The sequence below is a fragment of the Microtus oregoni genome, unplaced genomic scaffold (assembly GCF_018167655.1).
Source record: "Microtus oregoni isolate MIOR12 unplaced genomic scaffold, Mior012 000010F_ref0000083, whole genome shotgun sequence".
In the NCBI taxonomy this organism is placed as follows: Eukaryota; Metazoa; Chordata; class Mammalia; order Rodentia; family Cricetidae; genus Microtus; species Microtus oregoni.
This window is the reverse complement of record NW_024543069.1, coordinates 36,980,673-36,999,763: the sequence shown is the minus strand read 5'-3', so window position 1 is coordinate 36,999,763 and position 19,091 is coordinate 36,980,673. Positions and strand designations below refer to the sequence as shown.

The window sequence follows — 19,091 nt, the reverse complement described above, 5'->3', positions numbered from 1 at the left end:
TTCAAGCTAGAGCAATAAGACAACAGAAGGAGATCAAGGGGATACAAATTGGAAAAGAAGAAGTCAAACTCTCACTATTTGCTGATGATATGATAGTTTACACAAGTGACCCTAAAAATTCTACTAGCAACTTCTACAACTCATAAACACCTTCAGTAATGTATCATGGTACAAGATTAAATAAAAAAAAAATCCATAGCCCTCCTATGGATTGATAAGTGGACTGAAAAAGAAATCAGAGAAACATCATCCTTCACAATAGCCACAAATAATATAAAATATCTTAGAGTAACTCTAACCAAACAAATGGAAGACCTATATGACAAGAACTTTAAATCTTTGAAGAAAGAAAATGAAGAAGACTCCAGAAAATGGGAAAATCTCCCATGCTCTTGGGTAGGCAGAATTAACACAGTAAAAATGGCAATCTTACCAAAAGCAATCTATAGATTCAATGCAATGCCCATCAAAAGCCCAGCAAAATTCTTCATAGACCTTGAAAAAACAATTGTCAACTTCATATGGAAAACCAAAAAACCCAGGATAGTCAAAACAATAAAGGAACTTCTAGAGGCATCACAATCCCAAACTTCAAACTCTACTACAGAGCTACAACACTGAAAACAGCCTGGTACTGGTTTAAAAACAGACAGGAAAAGCAATGGAACCAAATCAAAGCCCTGAGTATCAATCCACACACCTGATTTTTGACAAAAAAGCAAAAAATATAAAATGGAAAAAAGATAGCATATTCAACAAATGGTGCTGGCATAACTGGCTATCAACATGTAAAAAATGAAAATAGATCCATATCTATCAACATGCATAAAACTCAATTCCAAATGGATCAAAGACCTCAACATAAAACCAATGATACTGAATCTTATAGAAGAAAAAGTGGGAAGTACACTTGAACGCATTGGCACACAGAACCACTTCCTAGATAAAACCCTAGAGCAACAATTAATAAATGGGACCTCCTGAAACTGAGAAGCTTCTGTAAAGCAAAGGACATGGTCAACAAGACAAAATGACAGCCTACAGAATGGGAAAATATCTTCACCAACCCCACATCAAATTGAGGCTTGATCTCCAAAATATACAAAGAACTCAAGAAATTGGCCATCAAAAGAACAAACAATCCAATAAAAAATGGTGTACAGACCTAAACAGAGAACTCTTAATAGATGATTCTAAAATAGCTGAAAGGCACTTAAGGAAATGCTCAACATCCTAAGACATCAGAGAAATGTAAATCAAAACAACTCTGAGATTCTATCTTACTTCTGTAAGAATGGCCAACGTCAAAAACATTGGTGACAATTTATGCTGGAGAGGATGTAGGGTAAAGGGAACACTCCTCCATTGATGGTGGGAGTGCAAACTGGTACAGCTGCTTTGGAAATCAGTAGGGCAATTTCTCAGAAAATTAGGAAACAACTTTTCTCAAGACCCAGAAATACCACTTTTGGGTATATACTAAAAGGATGCTCAATCATACCACAAAACATGTGCTCAACTATGTTCATAGCAGCATTACTTGTCATAGCCAGAACCTGCAAACAACCTAAATGCCCCTTGACCAAAGAATGGATAAGGAAAATGTGGTATATTTACACAATGGAGTACTACACAATGGAAAAAATGATATCTTGAAATCTGGCTCCAAAGTGATATACTTCCTCCAAATAAAGGGATAGATCTAGAAAATATCATATTGTGTGAGGTAACCCAGACACAGAAAGATAAATATAATATGTACTTACTCATAAGTGGTTTTCAGACATAAAGCAAAGAAAAACCAGCCTACAATTCACAATCCCAGAGAACCTAGACAACAATGAGGACCCTAAGAGAGACATACATGGATCTAATCTACATGGGAAGTAGAAAAAGACAAGATCTCCTGAGTAAATTGGAAGCATGGGGAGCATGGGAAAGGGTAGAAAGGGAGGGGACCAGAGAAAAATATACAGCTCAATAAAAAAAAATAAAAAAGACACTGTGTAGAAAAATTAAATCATGGGAATAACAATAATTCTCTGAATGTTTATACAAATGTAGCAGCTAATGATTTTTTTCTTAAGTTCAAACATGTTTTTTAGGCTGATAAAAATAATGTGTTTCTCACCTTCATTTATATGATTTTGATAAGTTAGACACACAGTAAATAAAACCACTTGTAAAACAAAAAAATTAGTTGTAAACAAATGAAAGGTTCCCGTGGACTCATGTGTTTGGCTGTTTAACCACGCAAAGTGGCTCTATTAGTAAGTGTGGCCTTGTTGGAGGAAGTATATCACTTTGGAGCCAGGCTTTGAGGTCTTACATATGCTCAAGTTGTACCCAGTGACACAGTTACTTCTGCTGCCTTTGGATCAAGATGTAGGGCTCTCAGCTCTTTCTCCAGCACCATGTCTGCCTGCACACTGCCATGCCCCACTATGATAATTATGAACTAAACCTCTGAAACAGTAAGCCAGCCCCAATTTAATGTTTTCCTTTATAAGAGTCACCATGGTTGTGGTGTCTCTTCCCAGCAATAGAAACTCTAAGACAAAGGGTTTGTTCAGTAGTTGTGAAGTCAACTGCAGTTGATGGGTCAGATCTTATGGAGGGCAGTCTCTCCTGGTGACAAGATTGCCAGAGACAAATGCTGGCTTGCTTTACCTCCTCCCACTAGACGTCCCTCTCTTGCTTTCCTTTCCCCATCCCCGCTGTCTGTTCCATCGCCTGTGCTCTTCCACTGCTCACACCCGCGTGGGCAGCTTCTTCCCCACCTTCTCTTGCTTTCATGCCCACAAAGCCAAATCTCATCTCACATTTCCCCAAAGATAGACAGATAGAAAGGGTAAGATGAAGATGGCACTCCAGTGCCCAGCTGGAGTTGATTGACATGCTAGTAACATATTGTTAACAACCAATGATTTTCATGATTGCATAGCAAGGAGCTGGGCTCTGTGCAGTTTCACAAGAGAACAATGAACCTAATTCTGGTCAAGATTCTTGTCCACCTCCCTCACTGGTATCTTTGATATTTCTTCATCCCTACCATACTTTTAGGAGAAGCTGACTGCTTTACAAGACAGTGAAGATGGCTGAAGTCAATAGAGTACTACCTTCTTGTTTACTTCTGAACATGTGGCCAACAGGACTAGATTGCTCAAGCCATATAAATCAAAGATGTTTTCCTAAGACACAGGGCAGAAAAGGAAAATCCATCAATTAGTTCTTGGATTAGTTAGCCATGAAGGCCTCTTAGGATTCTTGAAATATTTTTTTCTTATTGTTTAGATTAGGTTAGCTTTTTTTTTCATGTACAACTCAAAGCATGCCAATTAATATATCCTAGCAGTCAAAGAAATTTTTATGTAAGAATATTTTCTCATATAAACAAAAGAGCATTTTAAAAAAAGGAGAGTGGTAGAATACATGCAGTAACAATCTAGAACCTTGCCGGTAGGCCATGAGCCTTGTGGTAAAATATAAAATAATAGAAATGGGTTAATTTAAGAGATAAGAGTGAGCTAGAAATATGCATAAGCTAATAGGCCAAGCAGTGTTGTAATTAATACAGTTTCTGTGTGATTATTTAGGCTCTGGGCAGCCGGAAACAAACAAGCAGCCTCCTTACAACAAGAAGCCAAGTAACAGACACAGTAAGATGCAAACAGGATTCCTTAAAATAGTTCTCAGTAGCAGAAATGTTGTCTCAGAAGGGAGGGCCCTGATGGTAACATGTAAGAGCTACCTCAAGCAGGAGATCTTGAATGTGCTTTAGGGAGATACCTTTGAAAGGACACTGTGACTTACATCCAGTTTCAAGAATTTAGTAGCAAAATAGAAATAAGGCAAACAGAAGTCACCAAATAAATATTTGTTATGGTCAGGACTTGTATATTACAAACAACTCATTCTGAATGATGCTTACTTATCGGAAACTCCAAGGTGAACTGGGGTCTGGGCCAGCTAGATACAGGCTCCATATAATTAAACCTTTTCCTCTTCCCTCCATTCCTGAGAAGTGCAGACCTTTGATTCTGGGGTTGGTCTCCTCCAGTGAGCAGCCTAGCATCAAGATGTGTTCCCCTGCCCCAGGTCCCTGGGCTGAGACTAGAGAAGGGACATTTCTCAAGGAGAATATGGGTTTTGTCTCAGGAAGAACGGAACTCTTCTGGGAAGACACAAATAAGAAACGACAACATCATTGCGATCATTGCATGAATTAGAGCTGACGTTTGCTCTTAGTTACCTGGTATAGGGAAAGGCACATGCTATTCAGAAGTCAGAGAATTTTGAATCCAATGCGAATTTATTTTGACTTTTTAAAAAAAATAATACAACAGTTGAGTTTTGAGAACTGGCTTAAGACTTTAGTCTTTTATCTAATCATTCCCGAAAATGAGTTCCACTTCTAAATGGAAGGGCATTTGCTAAGTCACACGTGTCTAAACGTCAAGTTTAAATTTGAAAGGGTATGAAATTGAACTAGAGACGGTGTGCGTATTTCCCAATCAAAAAGATGGCAGACGTGCAATGACAAAGCAAAACCCCGGAGGGAAAGCATCCATTACAATCCATCAAAGCTGCAATTAAGGAACCTTGGTAGCCTCAGCCGTGTGACTGGGTTCACGCCAGCCTTTGATCGTCTTGGAAAGGCAACTCAGTTAGCGAGCTAACATCACACACAAGAACACAGTGTGGGTCCCATCCTTTCTTTACTTAAACAGTAAAGTGTATCATCCAAGCCTTCCAGTCTCAAACACTGAACTTGCTGAATTATGGGCAAAATTCCCAAAAGGACTTCCCGTAAAGTGGGAGGCCAACTTCGAATTTCCACAGAGCCTTGTTGTAATGTGTACTTAGGGATTTGCCCTTTAAAGAAGCAGCCCCTGCGTGAATTAGAGAGTATCTCATCTCCACTGGCGCAAAGACAAAGACATTAGTTTCTTGTCCCAAAATAACAAAACATTCTTTCTTTCAAATAGCGGTACCTTGAAAACATCGAGGTAATTTATAGATACCCTGTAATTGTGAGACACCATGTTATTCCAAAGGCTGAAGAAAAATTAGCTATTTAAGAGGCGGTTTATCTGAGTCAAAACTATGCATGACTCTGCTAGGAGTTTCCTTGTATCGCATGCAGACCAAATTCCTTTTTAAGTCATCACCTGATGAACCGTGCAGTGTTACAGGCAGTGCACAGAGGCCTGCATGGGAGTCTTGACCAAATGATGACACATCAAAAAAAACAAACAGAAAAAAAAAACCCACTCCTCTCCTCCAAGTCATTCAATATCGCCTTTTTACATCCTATTAATGAGTCAGCATCCATCATCACAATGCACAGCAATATATTACTCAGAGGAAAAAAACCCCAACTATATGAAACTAAAATTGACCATGGATATTTTTCCCTTGTAAGGAAGAAGCATTGTAATTTCATTTCAGCAGAGAAGTAAATCACAACACTGCTTCTTTGAGGAAAGGATGGAGAGAGACCTGGTGTAGAAGCCTTAGTCTTTGGCCATTCACAGGACCTGTGTATGGTGGTGTGCACCTAGAACAACACCCAGGAGGCTGAAGAAGGAAGACCCCAAGCTATATAGCAAGTTCAAGCCTAGCCCAGGTGCCCAGTAAAATCTCATCTCAATTTTCTTTTCAAGAGGGGCTTGATACTGCACTGAGAGATAACGATTGGGCAGAGGGATTATGTCCTGTGCTGTCAACAGTAGGAAGAACTGCTGTTAGGTTTTGTGGAAGCAAACGGAGGCAGAGTAAAAGATCAGTGCCAGTCAGAAGCTAGAACTGATGATGTAGCCAAGGCTCTTCTGGAGCAACTCAGCAAACAGAGTAATCTTCTATCATCTAAGAAGGACAGGCCCCAGGACCCCCTGCAGATGCATGAAATCATAGAGAGAAGCAAACCCCGAATAAAAGCCCTGAGCTACCATGTCTGTGGAGACGATGAGCTGAGGGGCCATTGATAACTGCTGGGAAGGCAATGTATTAAGTGCGGATCTGTTGAGCAAGGAGCTGACTCAGTGTCAGGTGGAGGGAGCAGGATGACAACTTCTGGTCACACAGCATGTGCCATTTAACACTTACAAATTAGTTATTTGTGGAACTTTTTCCACTTACTATTTTTGAAGCATGATTAACCAAGGATGACTGAAACTATAGAAATTAAAACTATAGATAAGGAGGGATTGGTGCATTTAAATTTTCTGCCCCAGAAATATGGGGTGCTACCTTCTAGCCATTCATATTGTTTTGCTACACATAGAAATGCCATTGCAGAATTCTTTGTGTAAATTAAAGAAAGTAGCTTAAGTTCCACATTCAAGGAAATGTGACTGAGAGCCATGGCGATAAGATATCACAGGCCCAAATTCTGTAGAATAAGAACTTGATTCAGGTGTGTAGCCCAAGATTGGCTCTGAAATTTTGGCATGAGACTTGCCTCAGTAATTGTGGATTTGTTTGCTTGTTGTTTTTGTTAGTTTGTTTCTGTGTTTAAGACAGGACCCCAGATAGCCCAGATTTTTCTCAAATTGTTGTGTATCCAAGGATGGACTAGAACTTCTGATCCTCCTGCATCCTCTTTACCGGTGCTGATATTATAGTTATAGGCCACCACATTTGGTTTATGCAATACTATAGATGGAGTTTAGATCTTTCAGCATGCTAGGTCAGTACTCAACCAACTGAGATGCATCCCCAGACTAGATGTCTGTACTATTAGCAGCAATAATTACTGGCACACATTAAAAGATTTGCTACAGTGTGTCCTGCCCTGGACCCAGGGTGTGCGTACTCTCTTACCATCTCTCAAGGCAATTCCATTGGTTCACCACACTCCCTGTTGAGATGGCGATACCAAATAACTTGTCGAGACTTAAGTTAAATGCTGAACAGGGACCCATGGGACAGAAAAGATCATTTATTATCCATGAGTTTGTAGAGCTACCCTTCAGTATCTGTGGGAGATTGGTACCAGTATCTTCACAGATACCAATGCCATGGGTGCTCGAGTCTCTGAGTTCAGATCCACCTGTGTTCCCAACTAATCTAGCCATCTCCACTAGCTTCCAACTCACTATAGCCAGAAAGACCTGGGCCTTCTGATATTCCTGCCTCCAGTTCCTGAGTCCTAAGGTTATAGGCTTGTGCCACCATGCCCAGATTCACAAATTACTGGGATCAAACTCAGGGCTCTGTGCAAGCTGGAGTAAGCACTCTACTAGAAAGCCACACCCCCAGCTCTGAATACCATTTTTTAATTCATTTTTTATTTTATGTGCACTGATGTTTATGGTTATGTCTGCACGACAGCATCAGATCCCCTGAAACAGGAGCTACAGACAGCTGTAGTTGCCATGCAGGTGCTGGGAATTGAACCCAGATCCTCCGGAAGAGCAGCCAGTGTTCTAAATCACTGAGCCATCTCTCCAGCCCCAAATATCACTTTGTAAATCCTCTTACTTACCTTTTCATGTTGGGAGATTTGCTGGCAGGAACAGGCAGCAAGCGTGACAAGAAGAATGAGTGCCACTGAGGAAAGAAAGGGCAAAACATGGTTAGTCCAGACTCTGCCGTCTTCCTCATACCCCGGCCCCTACTCTACAGAACCCATCCCCTTTAAGCCCCAGTGCGCTGAAGCATATCCTTGTCTCCAGTCCATCCTCACTATCTACATCAGGCCCTTGCTACCTTTTGACTGGGTATTTCATCAGCCTTCATAAACATTTTTTAAAAATATTTGTTTATTTATTTATTTATTATGTATACAATATTCTGTCTGTGTCTATGCCTGTAGGTCAGAAGAGGACACCAGACCCCATTACAGATGGTTATGAGCCACCATGTGGTTGCTGGGAATTGAACTCAGGACCTTTGGAAGAGCAGGCAATGCTCTTAACCTCTGAGCCATCTCTCCAGCCCCCCTCCCCTTTTTTTCGAGACAGGGTTTTCTCTGGGTAGCTTTGGAACCTATCCTGGCACTAGCTCTATAGACCAGACTGATGTCAAAATCACAGAGATCCTTTTGTTTCTGCTTCCTGAATGCTGAGGTTTACTTTCTAAGATGTAAACATAATTGTGTCAATGGTCAGTTTCAAGTCTTAGACCATCTTCCCACTCTGCACAAGGTCCAATGTTTAAGCCCCCGAGAACCCTTCACGACTAGTTTTAACTTCTTCGCAAGTCCTTACTCGTACCTTACGGTTCAACTTGACTCTCATGCAACTCTTCAAGTAAGTCACTGTGATGGCTATTCTTGGCTGTCGATTTGACTCTATCTGGAATGAACTATCAACTAAAAATGAAGGGCACGCCTGTGATCTGGATCTCTAGGCAAGAAGACGACAGTATTCCTTTGATCCGGACCTTGATGACACAGGTCATTAATGCAGACCTGGAGGCTGGATGACACACCTTTAATCTGGGCCACACCTTCTACTAGAAGTCTATATAAGGAAGGACAAGGGAAGAAGGAAGGGTTTGTTCTTCACCTGCTTCCTCTGCCTAGTCCGCACATCCAATCCTTCACTGGCACTGGAGCCTACTTCTCTGCCATTCCCACATATACAGAAGCTGTTACCAGGGACTGAGGCATTGCTGGGAGAGGCTGGACCATGTGCTTGTTTGGAGGAATTTGGACTTTGGTACTTTGGTTTATGAAAGTAGGGGGATGCTTTAGGCACTACTTAATGGGTCACACAAGTAGGAGCTTGGAAGACAGATGCTCAGAGTTGTTTGAACTGCCTGGAACTCACTCAAGATGTTTCAGAGGATGTTTTTTAGCATGTTGCCTGGAGATCATTCTTTTGATATTTTGGTGAAGAAAGTGACTGCCTTTTGTCCTCGTCCAAAGAGTCTGCCTGAGGCTAAAGTGAAGAGTTTTGGATTCGCTCCATTGGCAGTGGAAATCTCAAAATAGCCTCGTATAGACTCTGTCGTGCAGATATTAGTGATAACTCTAATGAAGATTTATAATGAAAAGTAGCAAGTTGAGCATGGTAAGTTACAAAAAGTACATTTTGAAGAGAAAAGAAGCAACAGGAAGCAGAATGGGTCTAAACTCTTTGATACCCAGATTGAGAAATGGAATGAAGGGAGTGGTTACCTCAGAGCAAGATCCCACCAAGCTAAATTTCTAGTTTGTGGCAATGAATTAAAGAAAAGTTTAGAGCCCTCATGTAGTGATACTTGCCTTTAACCCCAGCACTGGGAAGGCAGTGGCTGATGGATTTCTGGGTTTGAGGCCAGCTCAGTCTAAAGACCAAGCAGTAAAGGAGAACAGAAAGCTAATGAAGAAGTCATTAAACAAGGAGGCCCTGTTCTAGCACCAGTAAACAGCAGAACTTGGCAGTTTCAGCCACGTAGTTCTGGCTTTAGAGTTAAGGTAGAAGAAATGGGTTATAGAAGTTGCTTCTGCACCTAACAATAGTCACCGAGGCCAGGCATGTGTCAGGGGTGTCCCTGAATGGAGACCTAGTAGAGAGGCCATTGTGTAAAGCTGTGAAGGTGAAGGCTGGATTGCCTTGGAGAACCCAAGATGTTAAGAGATGCCAGAGTTGTAGGATAGCTGTCAAGGAAAGCTACTATCAGGGAGTGGAACCAGCCCCAGAGAAAGAAGTGTGCTGCAGTCAACAGTGCCAATGGAATTGGAGATCTGAAGAGCATTTTGGCATCAGACATAGAGATGCAGAGTTTGGAGTTTGCCCAGCTGGTCTTGGGTATTGCTCTGGTCCAGTATTTCCTCGCTATATTCCCTTCCCTATGTTTTGGAAGGTAATGCAATCCTGTGCCGTTATATGCTGGAGGTATGTGATCTGTTTTCTGATTTTGACTTTTACAGGGGGATTACAGTTAAGAGATTGCCAGGTGTCTCAGAAGAGACTTTATGATATGGGGGCCAAGGAACAGAATGTGGCCCCCAAAGGGAGTGGCACTATTAGAAGGTGACCTTGTTGGAGGAAGTGTGTCACTGTGGGGGTAGACTTTGGGGTCTCTTTTGCTCAAGCTTCCCTCAATGTGACTGTCAGCCGAATTGTTGATGCCTGCAACATGTAACACTCTCAACTCTAACACCATGTCTGCCAACACACAGCTGTGCTCCCTGTCATGATTATAATGGCTGAACCTCTGAAAATGTAAGCAAACCACCGCAACTAAGAGCTTTCGGTATGTGTTGCCTTGGTCGTGGTGTCTCTTCACAGCAATAAAATCCAAACTGAGACGACAGCCACTGTCCTAGCACGGCACCCATGCGTCACCTCCTTGTTTCTCTGATAAGCTTTTGCCTATCTCTTAAGACATTCCTATAGAAACCTATTTCCCACCTGCTCCTATGTGACAGAGTGAATTTAGAGCCTCCTCCCCCCAACCTCAATGACATTGCCCAAGCTCCTCTTAGAGCATTTCCTACAGGCAGTATGATTATTTATTTCTCAGTCATTCCCACCAGACCGTAAACTCCTCAGGGTAGGGACTTTCTCAAATCTGTATCCTGAGCACCCTTAGTACATGTGTCTCCTCAATAAACATCGGAAGACTGATGTATCTATACCAACTTCAAAGCTCCCCATGTTCCCGGGGCTCTGAAAATGACTGCATTAGCAAAAACAGCCTGATGCAATTTTCTGTCTTCTGTTCTCGGCACGGAAATCCTTTCATCCGGATAACTGAAGCTGTAATCATTTCAAAGAGGTGTCACCAGCTAAATGAACCCTTGTGCTTAGGAAACCGGGAGAGTGCAGTGATTAGCAGGCAAACTCCACGCAGACGTGTCCGGGTCACGCTTCTCTGTCTTGGAAGCCGTCCTAAACCTGAGACTCCATCAATCCCAGGCATCGCCGCCTACCATCGTGCACGATAGAACCACAGAACCACGTAACAGTGAAAGCACAAGAGAAAGGGGGAACAGAAAATGAAGCGCTTCTGTCTGAGAAAGTTTCCAAAGGAAAAAAAAAATCCAGCACCCAGGGGCCAATATCTGGCCAAAACATTTGCCTGACCGTGGGCACAAGCCAAAGCGCTGTATTTATAGTGGGCGGCGCGGCACGGAGGAGGTCAGTGAGGGATGTGACTGCTGAAACCGATTCTTTTCTCTGTAGAAGCAAATAAATATTACAGAGTTGCCCAGAAAGATGGAATGAAATATTCTAGCCAAGACTCACCCCCGGGGAAACCATAGTGAACACCAGACTCAGTAAGGAGGCTGGGATCCTCAGACCCAAATTGAGCTGGTTGGCTTTCATCATCAGTGAGATTTATTTTTGTAAAAAAGAATTGGTAGCTCCCTCCCCCCTCCTATTTTGCTTTTCTCTTTAGAGGCACATTTGATTAAGATCTATGAAAACCACCTCCCCCCGCCCCCCAGAGTCTGGGTGAATGCTGCATTTAGAAGGACCTGCAGATAGGAGGTCAATAGTATGCCATCTTTCTCTTTGTTCCAACTCTCGTTATTTTCCTTCTTTCATTTTTGAAACAGGCCCTTGGTTTGAAGCCTGTATATATTCATAGAAATGGAGAACCAAAACGTGCCTCTCTTCTATTTTATCTGAGGCTCAATCTATATGACCTGCAGACAGTGCCCCTAGCACTAACTCTAGCTACCCACGATGGTGACCAACTGATCAAACACCACGGTTTCTTCCACAGCGTGTTTCACTAGTAAGTAGGGTTCCCCACTGCTATTGCTGCCGCTGATGCTCAGAATGAATGATTTCAACATAAACGCTGACTCAGGTATCGTTTTTCTGGGGACATTGGGGTAAGCCAGTCTCCTAAGTTTCTACAACAGATAAGTTTTTTCATAACTAAACACTGTGGTTGGGAATGTGGTTTTAAAAAATATTGCAGCCATATTGCTTATCCTGTTAAAGTTTAAGTTTTTGCTTCTTCTCTGCAATAAATGGTTCATTTTGACAAGTGATTTCGACCCATGAGTCCCCTGGTGTGGATGCAGTTGGGCATCATTGCAAGCTGAGGCCGGTGGCACTGTCCAAAGACTATGTGCACCTTGACAGTCAACCTCAGATCCAACTCGTACAAGAAAGGAGCGTCCTAATGTGCGCAGTGACTTAGTCCTTTCGATGCCACACAACTTTGTTGTTGCTGTTAGGAGAAGTCTTCCTTTCTCTACCACTACTTAAATGTGCAGTTAGGAATGTTCTGCACTTCTCCCGGGAAGTCACTCAAATTCTCAGACACTTAATATCACAATAGCACGTTTTCTCTTAGGCAGTACTTGCCTCCCTCCTCTCTAGGGCAATAATCAAGAATTTCATAGGCTAATAATAATAATAAGCAGTCATGGGGGTATACATGAAATATCATAAACGTATGCCTTTCCGGGTCTCTCCTCTCTTTCCAAGCTTCACCTTACTGACTACCTCCATTCCAGCAAGCCACTTATCCACAAAGAAAGCAACAATGTCTTCCAATTCAGTGCCTATGAAAGCCGGTCTAAATCTTTGGGTCCGGCTGTCCTTAAAGGTAGCACCAATATCGCTTCCAGCAAAAGGAGTATGCAGGGTAAAACTGAAGGTGATGTTAGGGGAGTTTGAGTCCTCATGGAGTGACCAGCTACAGCCATAAGTGCCACTGTGGTGGTACCCTCTCCATAATGCTCCTCATGTGATCGCAGCAGCAGAAACAACGCTGAATCCAGCTGAGCCCATTTGCTCTCAGATGAGCATCACTTCCCAGTTTCCCTGCAGTTAGGCTGGGGCTGCCAGACTCTGCCGGACAGTGGACAGAAGTGACTCACACCTCTGTGAGTCTGGGCTGCTGGGAAGGTCCCATGTCTGATCCACTCGCGCCCTTCTGTGATAACCTGGCAAGCCACCTGCAGATACCGATCACACCAGCCAAGGGCGTGAGCGGGCCCTGAACAACCCAAAAGAGATGACTCCTTCATTGTCCCATTATTGTCACAGCCACCAAGTCACCCTGGGAATGGAGTGAGTGATAGAGCCTGCCCGTTTTAATCCTCTGAGCCTTGGAGGTTGTTATGGCAACTCCCAATTCACTCTTCACGCTGTGTCGGGAAGTACCTCCAAATGGATACTCTCTTTCCTGTATTTTTGGTCATCAAAACCCTACCAGTGTTTGAAGATCCGGCCGAAATCTTTCATTCACAGGCTTTCCAGTGATAACTAGGTCTGATAATGGCCTTTCTCGCCTCCCATGTCCGGAGGTACCTGCTCCATATCCTATTATACTTTAAATGGGCACTGCTCTGCTTTGCGATCTGATTTTTGATGTGTGTGTATTTACTTGTCTAACTAGATTATAAATCCCCCGCAGGAAAAGATTATTATTATTGAGTCCCTGAAGCAATTATCGCCAACCTGCGTAGGCGTCACACCAAGAATGGAAAGTCAGAAGTCAAGCTTCTAAATGTCCTAAAAATATCCTCGTATGACTTTAATGTGGACTAAATATAAGAAGTTGGCCCCCACAGTTCTGGTTCAAAGGTACATCAAGGAATTCTCGGAGGATAAATCTAATTCCTGTATATAAATGAGTTGCTCAGAAACACATTCAATTTGCTTTATTTCCACAAGGACTAATTCATGTTATCATTTCCTCCACATCTCTCAGAAATGCACGATGAACACAATCCCAAATTTGAAAGGAAGAATTGGAGTGTGAGATGGTTTTGAAAACCCCCGATGCTAGATTATCTCCCGTGAACATGTGGATTCCCGCGGAGCTTGAAGGTCCAGTCCCAATTCTTTTTGCATCTACTTTTTAGACAACGGCAATGCTATGTATGTCATTGCAGTGCCGATTTTATTCTTTCTGACCCCGTATGGTAGACAGTGATACCCATCTCCCTTTCCCCTCGTACCATGATGGAAGATGGCCCTGCCGAGGTTTCTCTTTCAGAGAGCCTCTAGCTAACTGTTACATACTTGTTACTTAATTCGTAATTGAGCAAATGGGTTTGAATAAGCTGCTTTAATGTAAAGATAAGAACCATCAGATCTCAGAGTAAGCCCAGAATCTAAGCTCTTTCTATAATCCTCTTCAAAGATGCTGGAAACCGTGTGAATAAATATTCACTGAAAAAGTTGCTCCTGCAAGGATCCGGCTTCACACGCCAGCACTGATGAACGCCCCTGTTCGTTCAGAAGACCTTTGTGCAGAGAACTGGCTTTTCTGTTCAGTCAATGCATTTTCATTTTGAGCCAGAAAAAAAAAAATACTTCCGTAATTGTTGAGCTTATGCCCCCCAATCTGCAGTTTCTTCTCCATTGAAGCCATTTGTATGGAGATCAGTCCCTGTTGATTCTAACAGTGGCTTTAACAATCACAGCATATTCAGTCTTGTCCCTTCCAAGTCCCTGGTACAATGTATAATGATGAAGAGTAAATTTTCCAGCCTTTCGAGAACAACTTGAAGTGATATCACAACATAGGATGGGTCTCCGAGAAGACAGGAAACATTTCCGGGACTGCCTGGTTTTCTTGTATTTTGGGCACTAGTCCATACTTTAACTTCTGGTTGACAAGAATGGAGGGCAGAACAGGACACAAATATTCTACCTCACACATCCCCACCTCTGAAAATTGTATTGCGAGAATTACCTTTCGATGTGTGGTTAGAGTTGATTCAAAATAGCCACCCCTGAGGAGTTTCAGCGGAAGTTTTCAAGCTGTGTTTCTCAAAGCCTTGTATATGGTGTGGTTAGGTCTGCCACAGCTACCAAACGTGTACCAGAACGTGGGACCCAACCCCTACCCCTTTTAACACAGTAGCTGTTATTTCCCATCTTTAAAAAATGTCTACAGAAAATTTATATCTAAAAAAAATGGATTCTGCTAAGAGGAAAGGGATGGAAGAAAGAAAAAGAGAGAAAAGAAAGAAAGGGGAAATGCCAACAGTAGCAGGGACCTGCCTTCATGATGTCCTCTTCAAGCCCCAGAAGAGCATGGTCAACTTCATCTTCCCAGGGCCCACTGTTCTCCTCTAGGTCTTTCAATTAGGAGTTGATGGACAGTGATCAGAAGCTGGAGTTTTATTAGTTTCATCTATGGCCCCATGTCTGTTGGGGATTTGCTTGATTTTCCTGAGCTGCCATCTGCTTGCCCATTGCCAAGTCTGGTTGGTTCTCAAGCCCCCTTTCAGTACAGTGAGCCCTATCAGCCACTTGTGCAATGCATCCTGGGCCTGTGTGTTTTCACTTTTCTTGCCTTGCTCTCTTTTCTGGACCAAACACTAGACCGCCCTGTGGCAACTGTGTACTGTCCCTTGAGAAACACATCTCTCTTTCTAAGGGCTTTCTGTGCTCACCCCCTCCCCTTTCTAGTTTCTGTGGTTGCTGGTCTCCAAAGCGCCCGACTCTCCATGGAGGGTCACTGCAGTAATGGCATGGAGCACGGAGAGCTAGAGGAGCTGTCAGAAAAGTGAGTGCTCAGAGAGTTAGCGACAGGGACAACAGGGAGAGGCACCGAATCCAAAAACACAGAGACTTAGGTCAAGCTGAGGCACGAAGACTTAGGCAGGAAACTGAGAAAATCATGCTGAGACAATATGTTTGGTAGAACAGGGACAACTTTGATGAGTGTACCCATAGCATCCCTAAGTAAAACACTACGGATTTCTGTTCAGATTTTACTAGGCCTTTATCAACACATCTTATTATTTTATGAACCCAGTAAGGACAATACGGCCCTTCTCAGTGAGTTATGTTAGTAATAACACCTCTTGTTTGTCAAGTACTTGCTGTGTACCAGGCTCTCTGGTAAAGTGCTTTAGATATAAGGGCAACTGAGACCAAGCAGGGTTAAATAACTGCCCAAGATTACTTAGTAAGTAAATGGGGAAGCAGAGATTTAAAGTCATGTTTGTCAACTCAGGTTCTCCCCACTGGGCATTTTAGCCGAATGCCGTTATATTAGATGTGCCCTGGGACATACAGACCACTGTATTTCCATCCCAACTGTCTTTTTTTTAAAATTTATTTATTTAACTTTATTATGTTTGTTGGTGTGAAGGTGTCAGATCTCATGGAACTGCATTTTCAGACAGTTGTGAGCTGCCATGTGGGTGCTGGGAATCGAACCTGGGTCCTCTGGAAGAGCAGTCAGTGCTCTTAACCGCTGAGCCATCTCTCCAGCCCCCATCCCAACTGTCTTAGTTTGGTTTCTCTTGCTGTGATGAAACACTACGACCAACACCAACTTGGAGAGGAAAGGGTTTACCACCTCTCAGATCACACTCTATTGCTGAAGGAAGTCAGGGCAGGAATTCAAGGCAAGAACCTGGAAGCAGGAGCTAGAGCAAAGGCTATGGAGGGTGCTGCTTACTGGCTTCTTTCTCTGTCTTGCTTAGCCTGTTTTGTAATTTTTTTCTTATACAATTCAGTACCACCTGCCTCTGTTTGGCACCACCACAGTGGGCTGTGCCCTCTCATACCAACCACTAATTAAAGAAAAGGAGGAAGAAAGAAAGGAAGGAAGGGAGGGAGGGAGGGAGGGAGGGAGGAAAGAAGGAAGGAAGGAAGGAAGGAAGGAAGAGAAAATGTCCAGGAGACTTGTCTATAGGCCAGACTCATAGAGGCATTTTCTCAGATGAGAGTCCCCTTTCCCAAAGGACTATAACTTGTGTCAAGTTGCCATAAACACGAACTAGGATAATTCATCCCTGTTCAGCTTGGCACACAAACATGTTATCATTAAACCATAATCTTCCACTCCTGTTTATCTCCAGGTATTAATATATCTTGATCTAAAACACATTCCAACGTTTAAAGATTTTACAGTCTTTAAAACTCAAGCGCTTTAAAGCATTCAGTCCCTTTAAAACATCAAATGTCTCCTTTACAGATCAAATCCCTCTAAAATATCTAAAGTCTCTCCAAAATTCCAAAGTCTCATGAATTCCTATTCTTCCTGTAGAATAAAAAAACTGAGTTATATACTTTCTCACTCCAAGATGGAAGCATCAGGGCAGAGTTACAATAATATCAAATATAACAATAGTCAACAGTGTAAAAAATTTCAGTGCTTTATGTCAGACCCATTCATAACCCTTTGAGGCTCCAAAGAGCTGGCAGCTTCCTTTCTCCAGCTCTGCCACCTGAAGAACACACAACTTGTCTCCTAGGCTCAGGCTTTTCCCTCCTACAGCTGCTATTGTCCTTGCGGTCATCAAAGGTACTGGCATCTCCAAACTACTGGGGTCTCCATTGCAACTGGGCTCTCCTTAGGGATTCTAACCTTGTCACATGTTGCCAAGGTAGCTTCAACTTCTCTCCATGTCGCCTTCAATCCTGGGTTGTCTATTGCAACTGGAGCTGCACCTTCACCGTTGGCCTCTCTCACTGCAAAATCTCAGCTGTTTTCTATGACCCCTTTATGCTTTCAAAACCAGCACTACCTGGGAATGGCTTAAATGTTCCCAAATTTGGCTGCCAGTGAAAGGTAGAGCCTTGGCCCTCTCTGGACCACAGATTCTGTGTCAGGGCAGAAACTCAAACAGTCACATCACACTCACAGTCAAGGGTATAGAGTGCACACACTACCCAATGCCATCGGGGATGGGGCATACGTAGAAGCCCTAACCCAGCCTGGGCCACGTGGCTTTCGCCCACACAAAGCACCACACAGCACAGGTGGCTGTGCTGCTTAGATTCATAGGAGCAGCTTTCTTTTGAATTATAAAATAAAAGAATAACAGAAGTAACATTTCCCCCCAAATCAAACATTTCTTACCAGTTCCTCCTTCCTCCAACTCTACCCTGCATCTTCCTTGCTCCACCTCCCTGCACGCATGACAGATGGTGGTATGACCCCGGTTACCAAGCTGCTACTGCAGCATTGGGGCTTTTGGTTTATCTACACCAGCCATAAATCCCTCCTCAGGCTTCACCGTGGTTTGCTTTTTTTATGCTGCAGAAAGGTCATGGACGTGCGTATCATGCTTCCTATAAATAGTATCCACACATTCCAACTCTAGAATGAGCACATTCCCCTAAGCAGAGACTGTGGACAAGTGACCCTGTTGTCATTGCTGCAGATCATGGGTGCTAATCCAAGCAGAGCAGTCCTTATGCCATTGTAACTTGACCTTGGTTGTTTTGGGACTTGCTACGAAGGTCTCCATATTGTTTAAAGTCTATCATGGCTGATGCTCAGGTCAACATGGTCTTCAGTATGGACTATGCAGCCAAAGCTGAAATCCTGCTAAGTTAGAAGGACCAAGATGTAGCCAAATAGTCCGCCAATCAAGAGCCAGAAGCATATGAAAGCTAAATATCACCGATCCAGAATTTCCCCAAGTTCAGGACACAGTCAGCTAAGTCCAAGAACTTATGAAATAGTGACCATCACAAAAGCTTTGAGTGTGATTGTTCCATCCCATCTACCAATGACCCTGGTAATGAAATGTCAACAAGACCCTTGGTCACATCAAATCCACCACTGTGGTATAGCCACTACCTCTCAGTGTTCTTCAGTTTATAAAACGTGACATTACATCCTCTTCACCATGGATCCCTGGGGCAGCCCTGTGGGGAAGAATTCTTCTCCCATCACATTGTGTGGTGAGCCCAAAGAGGAGCTGCAGAGCCCAGACCCCAGCTTCATGCTCTTTCCATTTTAATCAGAAGGTCTTTTTTTCTTTAGAACTGCCCTGAAGGATGCTGGATAGGGGGAGACAACTGGGCATCTTCTAAGTCGTTCATTGCTGTAGAGAGCAGAGAGTTTGTTTGTTTAATCTCCAAGCCTCGGTTTCTTTTCTGTGCTACTCAGGGTTTCCACCATGACCAGAGAGGAAAGGGTTTATTTTATCCTATACATCAGGACAGGAATTCAATCATGACAGGAACCTGGAGGCAGGAACTGAAGCAGAAGCCATCGAGGGGTGCTCCTTACTACTGTCTTGATCTTTGTGGCTTGCTTAGCCTGCCTTATAACACCTAAGACCACCATCCCAGGGGTGGCACTACCCACAAGGAGCTGGGCCTTCCGACATCAATTATTAACCAAGAAAACACACCACAGGCTTGCCTACAGGTTAATCTGGTGGGGACATTTGCTTACTTGAAGCTCCCTCTTCCTAAATGATTCTA

At 43.1% G+C, this 19,091-nt stretch overlaps 1 long non-coding RNA gene across 2 annotated transcripts in view; it reads right to left on the bottom strand.

Annotated features, from left to right (window-relative positions):
- The window catches only part of LOC121452720, a 36,791-nt gene extending 18,936 nt beyond the window's left edge, over positions 1–17,855 (bottom strand). Inside the window, exons 1-2 of one of the 2 annotated variants that reach the window (XR_005974912.1) lie at positions 17,734–17,855; positions 7,490–7,554 (exon numbers count right to left, since the gene is read on the bottom strand). This is a non-coding gene — a long non-coding RNA (uncharacterized LOC121452720). Of the gene's footprint in view, positions 1–7,489; positions 7,555–17,238; positions 17,321–17,733 lie in introns of those variants that run through there. The other variant, XR_005974911.1, reaches the window with a different exon arrangement.
- Positions 17,856–19,091: the final 1,236 nt, after the last annotated feature.